A 12,553-nucleotide genomic window follows, 5' to 3' on the forward strand; every position below is an offset into this window, starting at 1 on the left:
GGGTGTGCCCAGGTGAAGGAGCTCCTGCAGCAGGTGGCTGAGCTGCAGGAGGTGGTGAGAAAGCCGTGGAGCATCAAGGAGGCCAAGGAGGAGTTAGATAACTGGTTCAAAGCACAGTCTGCTGTTGATCCACAGCCCATGGCTAAACAGACAAAAACTCCCCTACCAGCACACACAGAAGGTAGGGGGCCAATAATGCAGAAGAATGGAAGCTTGCAACAGCAAGAACCAGCAGGAGGAAGGTGCCCTTGTAAAACTTCTTTGCCGTGCTGCAGACTGAAGAGGAAAGACCCATCACATCATGAGAGATGCTGGAGCCAAGTAAAGCAGCCCACTCTGCTCCCCATATAACCACCAGCACAAATAAGAAAGGTGACAGTAGTAGGAGACTCTCTTCTGAGAGGTATGGAGGTGCCCATTTGCCAGTCTGACCCATGGTCTAGACGGGTGTGCTCATATCGGAGCCGTCACCAGGAGACTACCAAGCCTCATCCAGCCCACCGACTATTATCCGCTGCTTTTGTTTCACATGGGCACCAGTGACACAGCTGGGAGCAGTCTGAGGAGTATCATGAAGGGTTACAGAGCTCTGGGAGAGTGCAGGTAGTTTTCTCATCAACCTTCCCAGTTAAAAGGAAGCAGTATGAAAGGACCAATTGAATTTGGTGAGTCAACAAATGGTTACAGGACTGGTGCCACTGTCAGGGGTTCCCACGGGACTTGCTTTAAGAAGCCTGGTCTACTGGGGGCTGGTGGGGTGCATCCATCAGAGAAGAGGAAGAACATCTTCGGTCATCGGCTCGTCAACTTGGCAAAGAGGGCTTTAAACTAAAGTTGCCAGGGGAGGGGAATCTCAAGCCATCCCATTCCTACCAGGTTAATGCCAGTGCCAGCAATAGATGCCCAGAGCCTGGAGAAGGATCAAAGGCCTACAGGAGGGCACCTGAAAAGCAGCACAAAGGAATTCCAGCCCGTAAGTCAGCCTCACTGGGGGCCCAACTTAAGTGTCTCTATGCAAACATACGTATCATGGGGAACAAACAAGAGGACGTAGACACAGGCGTATGCCTTCAGGCTCAGGAGCAATGCATCCCAACAAAGAGGAAGTTGGGCAAAAATGCAAGGAGGCCCGCATGGATGAACAAGGAACTCCTGGACGACCTCAGATGCAAAAAGGAAGCACACAGAGGGTGGAAGCAAGGACAGCTAGCCTGAGAGGAATACAGAACAATTGTCCAACCAGTCAGAGATGAGGTTAGGAAAGCTAAAATCCTGATAGAATTAAATCTGGCCAGGGATGTCAAGGGCAACAAGATAGGGACATCAGTGATAAGTAAGAAGACTAGGGAAAATGTGGGCCCTCTCTGTAGGAAAGCAGGAAACCTGGTTGCCTGGGATATGGAGAAGGCTGAGGTACTCAATGACTTTTTTGCCTCAGTTTTCAGTGACAAGTGCTCAAGCCACACCACCCAAGTCACAGAAGGCAAAGGCAGTGACTCGGAGAAGGAAGAACTGTCCACTGTAGGAGAAGATCAGGTTTGAGACCATCTAAGGAGCCTCAAGGTTCACAAGTCCATCGGACCTCACGAGATGCATCCGCAGGTCCTGAGGGAACTGGTGGATGAAGTTGCTAAGCCACTAGCCATCATATTTGAGAAGTCGTGGCAGTCCAGTGAAGTTCCCAGGCCAGGTTGGATGAGGCTTTGAGCAACCTGGTCTAGTGGAAGGTAACCCTGTCCATGGCAGGGGGTTGGAACTAGATGATCTTTAAGATCCCTTCAAACCCAAACCATTCTGCGATTCTATGAAACTATCCAAGCACTACACTACCTTCAGCTCCCAGCATGCAGAACCTGTACAAACCATCCCATCCTCAATACTGGAGCTGGCATCTCAAATCAACTTCCCAATTTCCCTGAGGTTATGCAAACCTGTCTCATCATTGGTCTAAATCCACTGCCAGCCTCTTCAGAAGCCCCAGCAATAATGTCAGCAACTTCAACAGCAAGCACCAAAGAGGATGTGCAGGAAATTTTGCCTGGCACACAGCAGGACCAGGAGGCTGCCAGCACAAGGGCAGTTTCTGTGCACAGCAGCAGCTCCCCTTAAACAAACATTGTGAACCCAGCAGGAGCACAGAGCACTCCCTCACAGATGGGTAAAGCACCGATCATTAGCTAATGAGAAGCAATCTTGCTGCTTACTGTATAGAAACTCGTGGGAGCTTACATCAGCATGCTTAAATTCCAATTTTGGACAGAAAAATGCAGACTGGCATATCAACTTCTCACAGGCTGTCGCCATTAACCAAAGATGTGAGCAAACAAGGAAGCACCATGCAAAGCCTACCCGTATGAACCTGCCGGTTTTTCCCTGGAAGGAGAAGGAATACGGGCAAGGGGTTTTCCTGCTTTAACTACCTCCAGAAGCAGCACTCCCTTTGATCAGCCAACCATGGAAGGGTGCAGCCTGATCCTCCACAGTGGAGGACTTCAGCCCTACTCCTTCCCTTTGATCTCAGTGCTTAACCCTCTCTGCTCTCTGCTGCAAAGATGTTCACGCTCTTCTGTTCTCTTGCCAAGAGCTCACAAGAACTTTAAAAAAAAAAAAAGGAGGGCTAAGGGAAAGCTTTATCTAGAGATGATCTTCCACATTCTCTTTTCCACTTCACTTCCTTTTATGGAGGTGGCAATATGACCCATTTGAACTAGCCTATATTGCCACTTCAAAACACTGTTTGGACAAACAACTTAAACACCAAGATGAAGGAGCTGATGAGACAGAAGCATCCCCTCCAGATCTCAAATCCAGCCCACCAAAATTTCAGGGATATCTAATTCAGAACATGACTCCAAGTCAGTCTCTCTTTGCACAGTCAAGCATCACTTCTTAGTAACAAATTTGATATACGTGGTGGAAGGTCAAAAGGCACAAACCAGTGCGAGACAGAGTGGGACAAGGAGAGATAAAGATCAACACCAGCATCTTAAGTCCTTTGAAGAGCAGACAACAGTTAAGTGATGCTTTCTAGAGTCACCTGCAAGTGGCCATAGCCCACAAAACAGAGCAAGGAAAAAAAAAAGCCAGCAGAAAACTTCACCACTTACCTGAAATATAGATAACTTAGTTATTATGATACTACTAAGAACCTCAAATTACCCACCTAGTTGTATTTATTAATTGCACAGACTCTGAGTTGTCACACCCATTTGTAGGTCTTTGTCACAAAGCAGCAATAACTTAAGACCCTTTAGCAGATGAGAAAGCACCATGAAAACCAAGGTCAGTACCATTGCATTTGTCTTGGAGCAGGGTAAACCAAAAGCCAAGGGGGTAACACCCCAAGGTCCCCCAGAATACTAGCAGTTAAGCTGGAAACCAAATCCAGCTCCAATCTCCCACACCACCTGTCAGGACACAAGACAGAAGGTCCCAGGGAACCTATCAAGTCTTACAAACTCATTATTTTCTCAGAGCAACACCTCATCTTTACCAGCTCCATCTATACCACCAAAAAAACCCACCAAAACACAGCACTGAGGAGCAAAACTGGGTGTTGACACCACCACCCCAGTCATCTGCATTACAAGTCCATTTTGCTCTCAACCAAGATTTGCAGCAAATCAGCCAAGTCCACATGGGTAAAGGCCTAGTGTGCATCAACATAATTAATTACAAGGACCCTAGTGCCAGTTACAGATTACCATGTTGAAATGCTCCGCCTTGAGATGTCCAGTGCCAATCCAGCAGGACTTGCACAATCAGCTTATATTCCAGGTATGACATGAGTCCTTCCTGCCACACTACGCAGACAAGACAACTAAGCACACCAACACATCTTGGAGACGACACATATCCACAGAGATCACATTGGCAGCACGCACAGGGAGCAGTCCCATTTCATGAGCTTGCCAGCATGGTCACACATGGCACACAAAATGGGTGGTGATTAGAGGACAGAGGAGAGCGTGAACAAGGCCTGCAGACCATGTGGAAATTCCAGGATTGCTCCATGAACTACGGAGAGCACCAACAGCCTGATCACCTCAGAGGAGACTGGCTCAGACCAGCAAAAACAAGGGGCATTCAGCACTATTCGGCAAAAGGGAGGGGGATTGCTCACTGACATGGACAGCTTATGCAGCATTCCATGATCACGTCAGTGCAGTATGCCTTAACGACAGCGTACAACAAAACAATTACATGTGTCAGTTCCACAGATATCTACATACACAGCTGGGGAGAAGTATAAAATGGAACTTTTATTTTTTAGGAAGAAAAAATGATGAATAAAAAGCAGGAAACAAGCTTCAGTCATTTTCACTAGGGAACAATGTAGGCAGGAATTCTCCCTCAGGTAAACAACATAAAGAGGTAATTTGATCACAGACTATAGGAACCTACATCAGAACAGATTCTGCATAAAAGAATCAGTCAGACCAGGTATCAGAAGATTTTGCTACCACAAAATCACTGCAACGACGTACCAACCAACATCATGAGGTCTGGCCATGGTATGGATGAAATTTAGGAGGGAACACACTCCAGATTAAGCACTTATTTTACAGTAGTTTGAATTCAATCCATAAAGTTTTACAGCTTGAATTACAAGGGTAAAGTTAAAGCCTCACTGCCTTTGCTTTGTTCAAATCAGCTTTTAATTTCATTGCAAATTAGCCTCTCCTATTCTAGGACACAGGTTCTGTTATAATTTGACAGAAACGCTTTGTGAAAAATGACTCAATGTACATAAAATTTTTTATTGCCCAACGGCACTAACATACTCCTGGAATCATCCTGCACCACAGAAAGATACGGCCAATCTCCTCTGTGCATAAATCACCAAAGAAGGTGTGCAAAAAGCACACCTTTAATCTTTTCCAATGGTGAGAATTTCCTCCTACAGAACTGTATGCAGAGATCCTACAACAGATGCGCTTTCATGAAGCCTCTCAAAACAAAGAAAAGGGAAGGCTGCAAGAGATCTGAAAGAGGGAAAAGGAACTGAAGAGGTGCAGAGTGATGAAGATAGAAGGGAATTAACAAGGAATGCAAGACTGCAATAAATGGGCACTATCAGAAAGTCTTCCCTGTCTCTGAGCAAAATACATTCCAGTCGTCCCCAAACAGTTGTTTCACTCATCCTGGATGAGCAAAAAGAAAAAAGGAAACACAGAGGATTTAATTAATCACCTCAGCACATCTTCTGAATCCAACTCATAGTATTTAGTATGCTCAATGGTTTTAATTTGCTTATATAACTGAAATAATATCAGTTACAGTTTACAACAGTTCACTTCACGGTGACTCCTGTCAGTTCTGTTTACTTCTGGTGATTCCTTTTTTGATCAAGTCAATATATAGAGGTATGCAGACACATAGACAGATCAAGTCAAAATACATCTGTCCAGCACAGAATTTTTTAAAAAATTACTCAGGGTTTGATCCTACACTCTTAAAGTCAATAAGCACCTTCCACTGGCTAGAATGGCTTAAGCGTGCTCAAATGAGCAAGGTCAGCAGTAACAACCACCCAAAAGTGCACCTTTCACACAGTCCTCCTGAGCTTCAGGGGGAAAAAAAACAAATATCTGAGCTTACAGAGAGAACCATGGCAGTTGAGAAACCAAGCACTGAAGACAAGCTATGCCTATAGCACAACACATACATCCAGATTTAGCTGTTTCCATACAAATACCACTACACCCTTTCAAAAGGGGCAGTGCTACTTGTTTTGGGAGCCATAAATGTGGATGTCTCAATTTGCATACAAAAGATGCCTCAGTAGTAATGCTGTATTACAATCACATTTTGCATTGACATCTCCATAACTACTCATTGTGGTGTAACTAGTGAGGACTCCAGGGACTTAAATTTGCTTTTATCTACTGAACTTCAGTGATCCAAGTAAAGCTGCTGTGAAAGCTAAATTGTTCATCAGTAGGAATACTCTCCAAAGCTTTTTGTGGTGCTGTTCTTTTCACTATGATTTACTTTTGTCTCGTGATTCTTAAGTAGACAAAATTTCCACACTTGGAATATTTCAGAAGCAATTAATTTAAGTCATCAGGATGTCTTTTTATGTGGGAATGCTAAAAACTAAAAAGCAGCATGGGTCAAGTTGTACATGACCACTGCCACACCCTGAAAAATTGCACTTGGTTATGTACAGCACCTGGATTTACCCAAAGACAAGGACCCTCTGTCCCCATTATTTCAGTGCCAACAGTGTCACCAGGCATGAAGACAGGACCAGACCAGCCTGCATACGAGTGCAGAATGAGGCACAACCCTCACCATCCTCTCATTAAGCCCCCGGAACCGTAACCCCACCCAGGGGATGTTTCCACTTATCTCCTTCACCCTACCAGTTCAAGCATTTTCCCAGCTCCTACACACTGAGGGTCCAGCTAACAGCCTCCACAGCCAAGCTCAGCACTTTATGTGGGTGGGCACTGTTCCTAAATAACTGTCTGTGCATGTGAGGACCAGAGCCACAGAGCATGCATGTCCACTAGCATGGACAGTTACTGTCAGTCAGTAACTCTTCAAGCAGAAGCTGATCTTCCAGACGTACTCAAGTACCTGTTCATGGGCTGTTATCTGGAACCTGCAACTCTACAGGCTCTTACTCGAGCCCATGGGGAAGCTACTCTAGACAAGCCACTGCTGAAAGCCCAGCAGAAGAGGCACCTTCTGTTCTACAGTTATACAGCATCTAGCATGACATGATCTTGGACTACACCTGAAGCTCGTAGAGTTGAAAATACAAATTAACTTTCCTTCTCGCAGTACCACCAGAAGTAGCAGAAACAGTTCACAGCAACTAAAACCTGAAAGTCACATCTGTATAAAGGAATTACTAACCAGGAGCAACAGGGCTCAAGCAGGCAGTGAAACAGAAGGTAAAACTGAAGCAAAACCACTCAAACACCACCTGCTCGTTTCATGACTCCTCCTCTAAAATCAGATACACATACATTTCTTATGAAACGTATTTTCAAAACCAGTAAATGATAAAATGAAAGCTACTTGGTTTTGAGCAACATTTATGTTTCAAAAAAGAAAGGTGAAGTTAAAAGGCTGAGAAGGTGTTTTCACATGGGATAAACTTGAGAAAGATACTCTCATATTGAGATGTGCGCATTATCAGCAATGAATTCCACAGGAACTTCTTGTTCTGAGGCTTTTTAGAACAACAAAAATCCCACAGACATACTATGCAAGGAGTTAGAAGAGTACATTTAAGAAAACTTAAACCAATTACAGATTGTTTCCTGGGATGCATTTTTGAGAAAAACAGATAACAAAAATTAAGTGAAAACTACACGGCTAATGTCTGTGATTACTTGTGAGAGTTTTGACCATAAAAAGATTATACGCTTTAATCTATCCTCATTAACAACCAAATAGATGAGATAATTAATTTACAGTTACATTATATTACTAATAAAATATTTGAACAGAATGTTATTAATGTATGTAACAATATGAAAAATAATTTGGTAAAATTTATAGGTAGGATTAATTTTGTTTGCTTCTGCAGTACTCAAGCCCACAGAGATAAAAGGGAAGGGCTGAGATGTGAAAAAAAAAAAAGAATGGTTAATTAGGTGGTAGGTTTTGTGGGAGTTTTGTGTCTTTACTTTTTTTAAACAGATGTAAAAAATGTTCAAGAGCCACCTGTTAAGCAGAGTCTCTCAGTTGAAGAGACCTAAGAATATGAAAAATTTATCCTCTTTATATTCTGTTCTTTTTTTAAGAAAATTATTCAAAAAACTGATTTAGAAATAAGTATAAAACTCTCTCAGTTCCTGCGCACATCCTCAAAACCTGTTCAACTCTCTTCTAAATCAGTTTTTTGATTAAGTATAAAACTCTCTCAGTTCTTTCGCACATCCTCAAAACCTGTTCAACTCTCTTTAATGGGCAAAATAGTCTTGGCCCCAGCATTTTTTAAGTAATATAATTTACTGACAATTAATACAACTTCTCACCACCAATTCTAATACTGAGAAAAAGAAAATTTAACCCATGAGTAAACACTCTTCCTTCCCTTTCCACAGGCTAAACTTAAGCCAAACCATTCTCCTCCCTTCCTTCCTTGTCTCAATTTCCCTTATTTTTGCTACAGGTTACACCGAGCCCATCCCAACTCCTTCACAGAGGTGACAGAGCAGTGCAGGAGCTTGGGGTCATGTGCATAATGGTGTCTCTGCAGTTCCTCTGGGATTCTCACTGTGTTTCTTCTGCTCCTCTGTGCTTCTTACCAAATTACCTGCTCTAGCATAGGTGGCCCACAAGTCCCTCAGGTGTGTCCCTCCCTTTTCAGTCTCCTAATCAACCCATAATACCTTCAGATCCTTCCTACGCTTTCAAAATTCATCATCTCTTCATTGGAAACAATAAACCATAATGAAATAAAATTTAGCAAATAATCAGTTTAAAAATAATAAACAATTTTTAAAAAAATCAACAGGGGATCAATCCCCAACCCAATAATAATCAAGGAGAAAAAAATGATAATACAAAGAATAAAAAAGTTGCAGCTAAGGACAGGTAGTTGTGCAAACCATTATACCCGGAGGACTCCATGGTTCCAAGTGCTGTACAGTCAAACTGCTATTTTAGAACTGCAATGGATTAGAGGCATTTTTATTCATCCAAAACAGAGTCTTTCTTAAATACAAAACCAATTTGGAAACTTACTCTCCTGTGACTTCGAATTTGTTATTAAAAAACAACCAACCTGGAACAACATACCAGCATCCTTTACAACATACAAGGAAACTGCAACGCAGTGAAGGACTGCCTCATTTTCCAATGAGTTCTGCAGAAGTTAATCCAGATTTTTAAGCCAAATTTTAAACACAGGTCTTGCAGACTAGAGAAGTCAATTGAAAAGCTGCCCAGATGTTGAAATTGCATTTCAAACCTATAAAAGGAAAGTAAAATGTCTTATCTGAATGGGCCCACTTGCCCATAGTGACAAAATACTCAGGAAAAAGTGGGGAAAGAAGAGGAACAAGTTATCCCCAAAGGAAACATTTCTGATGGGGAAATCTTTCTTTAACACAATAAACACTGAAGTACCTTCTTTAAGACTCTTGTTCAATGGTACATGACAAAAAATCCCTTAAAACCACAAGCATGAGGAAAAATTCCAGAGATTAATTAAAGATTTGAAGACGACTTATCAGCGATACTCTGAGGCACGAGAGACTCTGGTGTTATAATCTGTAGCAATGTATTAACTGTTGGATATTTATCTAATATATAGTAATCCTTTGATCATCATCCTACCACTTCCCAGCAGAAATGGTCACAAGACATGAAAAGACAGCAGCCTAGGAACTGTTGCAAATGAGAGACTGACAGCTTCTCACCAGAGGAAAAACTGGAACTAAAGTTAAATTACAGACTTCTGTCAATTATTTCTTCTGTTGCAACTATATAAAGCCCACAGTAAAGTCAGTACTTTAACATTTAGATATTTGATAAACTTTCTTTGAATATTATCTATTTAGCACCTATTACTACTGAATGAAAAGAGCATTTGACAGACATAACTTTTTGTTTTGGTTAATTTAATAAAGTCAATAGAAAGAATACATCCTTGATGGAAGAAAGAAGTTTAGTCTATAATACGGTTATAAACACCTACAACAGGACACTGATTACATTACTGTATAATGTGTCTTACAAAATGAACTGTGACAGGTAAGGCTTTTTAATCAGACAATAAAAAGTAAAAACCAATGTCATCTGTACAATCTGCAATTCATTTGGTCAAGATCTGTCTCCTCAGAAAACGAGAATGCAATACTGAATCCTACACATGGGGACACAACTGACAAAAAGTGAAACGAGAACTAAATTAAAATTTCAGAGCAGTTGACAGACACTCTCAAAGGTACCAACAGGATCACAGGCGAAATCTATTTTGCCTGGAGCCATAAATACAAGCAAGAACCAATAGTACCTTAGAGCCACCAGTATTTTTCTCCCCTTGCATTTTGATGCTCTACTTGTATTTTCTTCTAATTGTTTGGCTCATTCCTACACCTCTTTGCAACATCAACCACCAACTGACTTGTGAAATCATTAATACCCTTACACTACAGTGTCTATTTGTCCAGTCTTTTCCTTTAGGAAGGACACACACAGCTAGGCTACAATGTGCTTTTAAGTTTGGGTCACCCAGGCTGAACACAAAACAATTGGTTCCAGTGCGAATTCAGTTCAATTATCAGCATAGTTAGAGATACTCAGAGTGTAACACCATCACTTCCTTTTAGCAGCACTCACAGGAAGCTTTTTGGATATTAATAGAGCCTGCTAAAACAATGTTATAGGCAAAGAACTCTTAGTGGGGTTCTGAATGACATCTCAATGTTCAAAACAGGGATCACCCTTCTTGATTTCACTTCTGCCTTAACACCTCTTCCCTTGTCAATCTTTCCAAGCTTTCCTGTGAAACCTCTTTCAGGTGCTCTAAAGTGAGGAACAGCAAAAATCCAGAACACGTAAACACAAGAAACATCAACAAGATGCACTTGAATACTTCAGAGGGCAGCTGATGCTTTGCGACAGATGAAAACAGATGAAAAATTCAGAGTACCTGATTTGGAATTTTTCCAACTCCCATATGAGCCACAGAAAGTGTTCCAGCCAAGCAGGAAGCAACAGATGGGTTAAAGCATTGCTGTTGTGAACAGTGTGGTATTAAAAAGATAAGTTTACTTCTTGCAGAGGAAGCTTTTGAGCCTCCCTTGTTCCCTTCCTCCCCACCCCCTTTTTTTTTTTTTCTTCATTTTAAAAACAAATCCCAGTTTTCCCTTTTATGTTACTTGGGTAAGAAGCAGTGCCCTGCCTGCTCAGGATGTTCAGAATCTGAGGTCAGCCACTCCTCTCAGCATCTACTGAAGCCAGCAAACATGCAGGAAGAATGAATTGCAGCGTAACAGTAGGCAGCTGCTACTCAGAAACCCCTCCTATGCACATATCACACGCTCCTTTCCGCCGCACATCCTCCTCCCCAGGCCCAAAGACCCTGCATATGTGGAAGCGCTGCTCTGCTGCAGTACTTTGAGGAAGAGCATCATCATCCAGGAGTGGAGGAAGAGAGCACAGCGTATCAGCACATCACCCAGCACCAGCTGGGCAAGTTCACCTGGCACAAGTGGAAGATATTTCTGAGCACCTGCAAAGAGGCCAAAACAATTTAGTTCTTTCCTCTTACATGGGAAGTTTGAGGAATAAATCCTCCCTAAAAGAAACGGTCACAAAAGACAGGGCATAGTATTAATCTTTACTGGGCTAAGGAAACATGCCAGCAGACTTACACAGCCAAGATGTTTCATATTACATCTGAATTATGCAGCAGAATAGCACCAAACAACTGGTAATTATGGAACAATGTTAATAGTACAGCAGCATTTTTACCATGGTATCATCTAACTCTCAAGAGATCATGGTAAAGATCACGCTTGAGCCTACAGAAGCAAAAAAGGAGATGTCAAAAGCCTCCCAGGAAGAAAAGGCTTAGAAGGAAAATGCAATATAGCAAAACACATTGCTGGGACCAATTTTAATGCTTATCTTCTGAATTCAAGATTTCAGGACCTAACAGTTTACAGAAAATGCTGGTGGGATGGGTGAAGGAAGAGCTGCTCCAAAGGAGAACAGAGAGCTCGGCTTATCTAGCTTCGCAAACCAGGTTGAGAGTTTGACCTTAAATACACCAAACACATAAACACCAAAGAGGAAAGCAAACAATTCAAACAAAAGGAGAATGTTAACACACAGGAAAAAGTGGCAAAAATAAACAGGGACTAGGAGCAAATGATTTGTGAGGAGCAGAGAGATAGCCTTCCAGTAGGAGTAATGGAAAATAACAGCCTACACAAGTTTTAAGGAAGTCCTTAACAATGCATGAACGACCTTATGAGAGAGAGTTGCCTGCAACTGGGGAAACTCCTCCATGACCCAGAAGTCCTATGTCCAAATTACCACTGTGCAGTTTTGAAGAGGTGGATGCACCTACTGCAGATACTGTAATCTGTTGCGTTTGAGTAAGTTTCATTCAGACTCACCTGTAATTTGAAAATTACTCCACAGCAAGTCTAAAGCATTGTCTGGGTCTTGCTCAGTAACTTAGCCTTTATCAAAACTCATGACCTACTTAAGCTTTCCAGAAGTTCTTATCTAAACAAGACAACACTCCCTCCAAACAGCCCAACTCTGCAGCAGTCATGGCACATTCTACATCCGTCACCCAAACAGATGTACGTAAAGCAAATAAAATGATATATTTTTAGCCCATTTTCCTCAGTGAAAGGAAGTGTCTGGTATCGCACTTTGTCTTCCTACATCCTGCTCCTAATTGACTGTCAATCATTTGGCTGCTTTAATCAAACTCTATGCAAAGAAGGACGCTAAACCTCAAGAAGTTCCAGGAAACGAGGCAGGATGAGCCCATTTCTCATCTGCCCTGAGGAAGTGGCCAAAGCACTTCTGTGCACTAACTCTCCAGCTGCATTTTGACCTTTCA

The sequence above is a fragment of the Pterocles gutturalis genome, unplaced genomic scaffold (genome assembly GCF_000699245.1).
Source record: "Pterocles gutturalis isolate BGI_N339 unplaced genomic scaffold, ASM69924v1 scaffold8061, whole genome shotgun sequence".
Taxonomy (NCBI): domain Eukaryota; kingdom Metazoa; phylum Chordata; class Aves; order Pterocliformes; family Pteroclidae; genus Pterocles; species Pterocles gutturalis.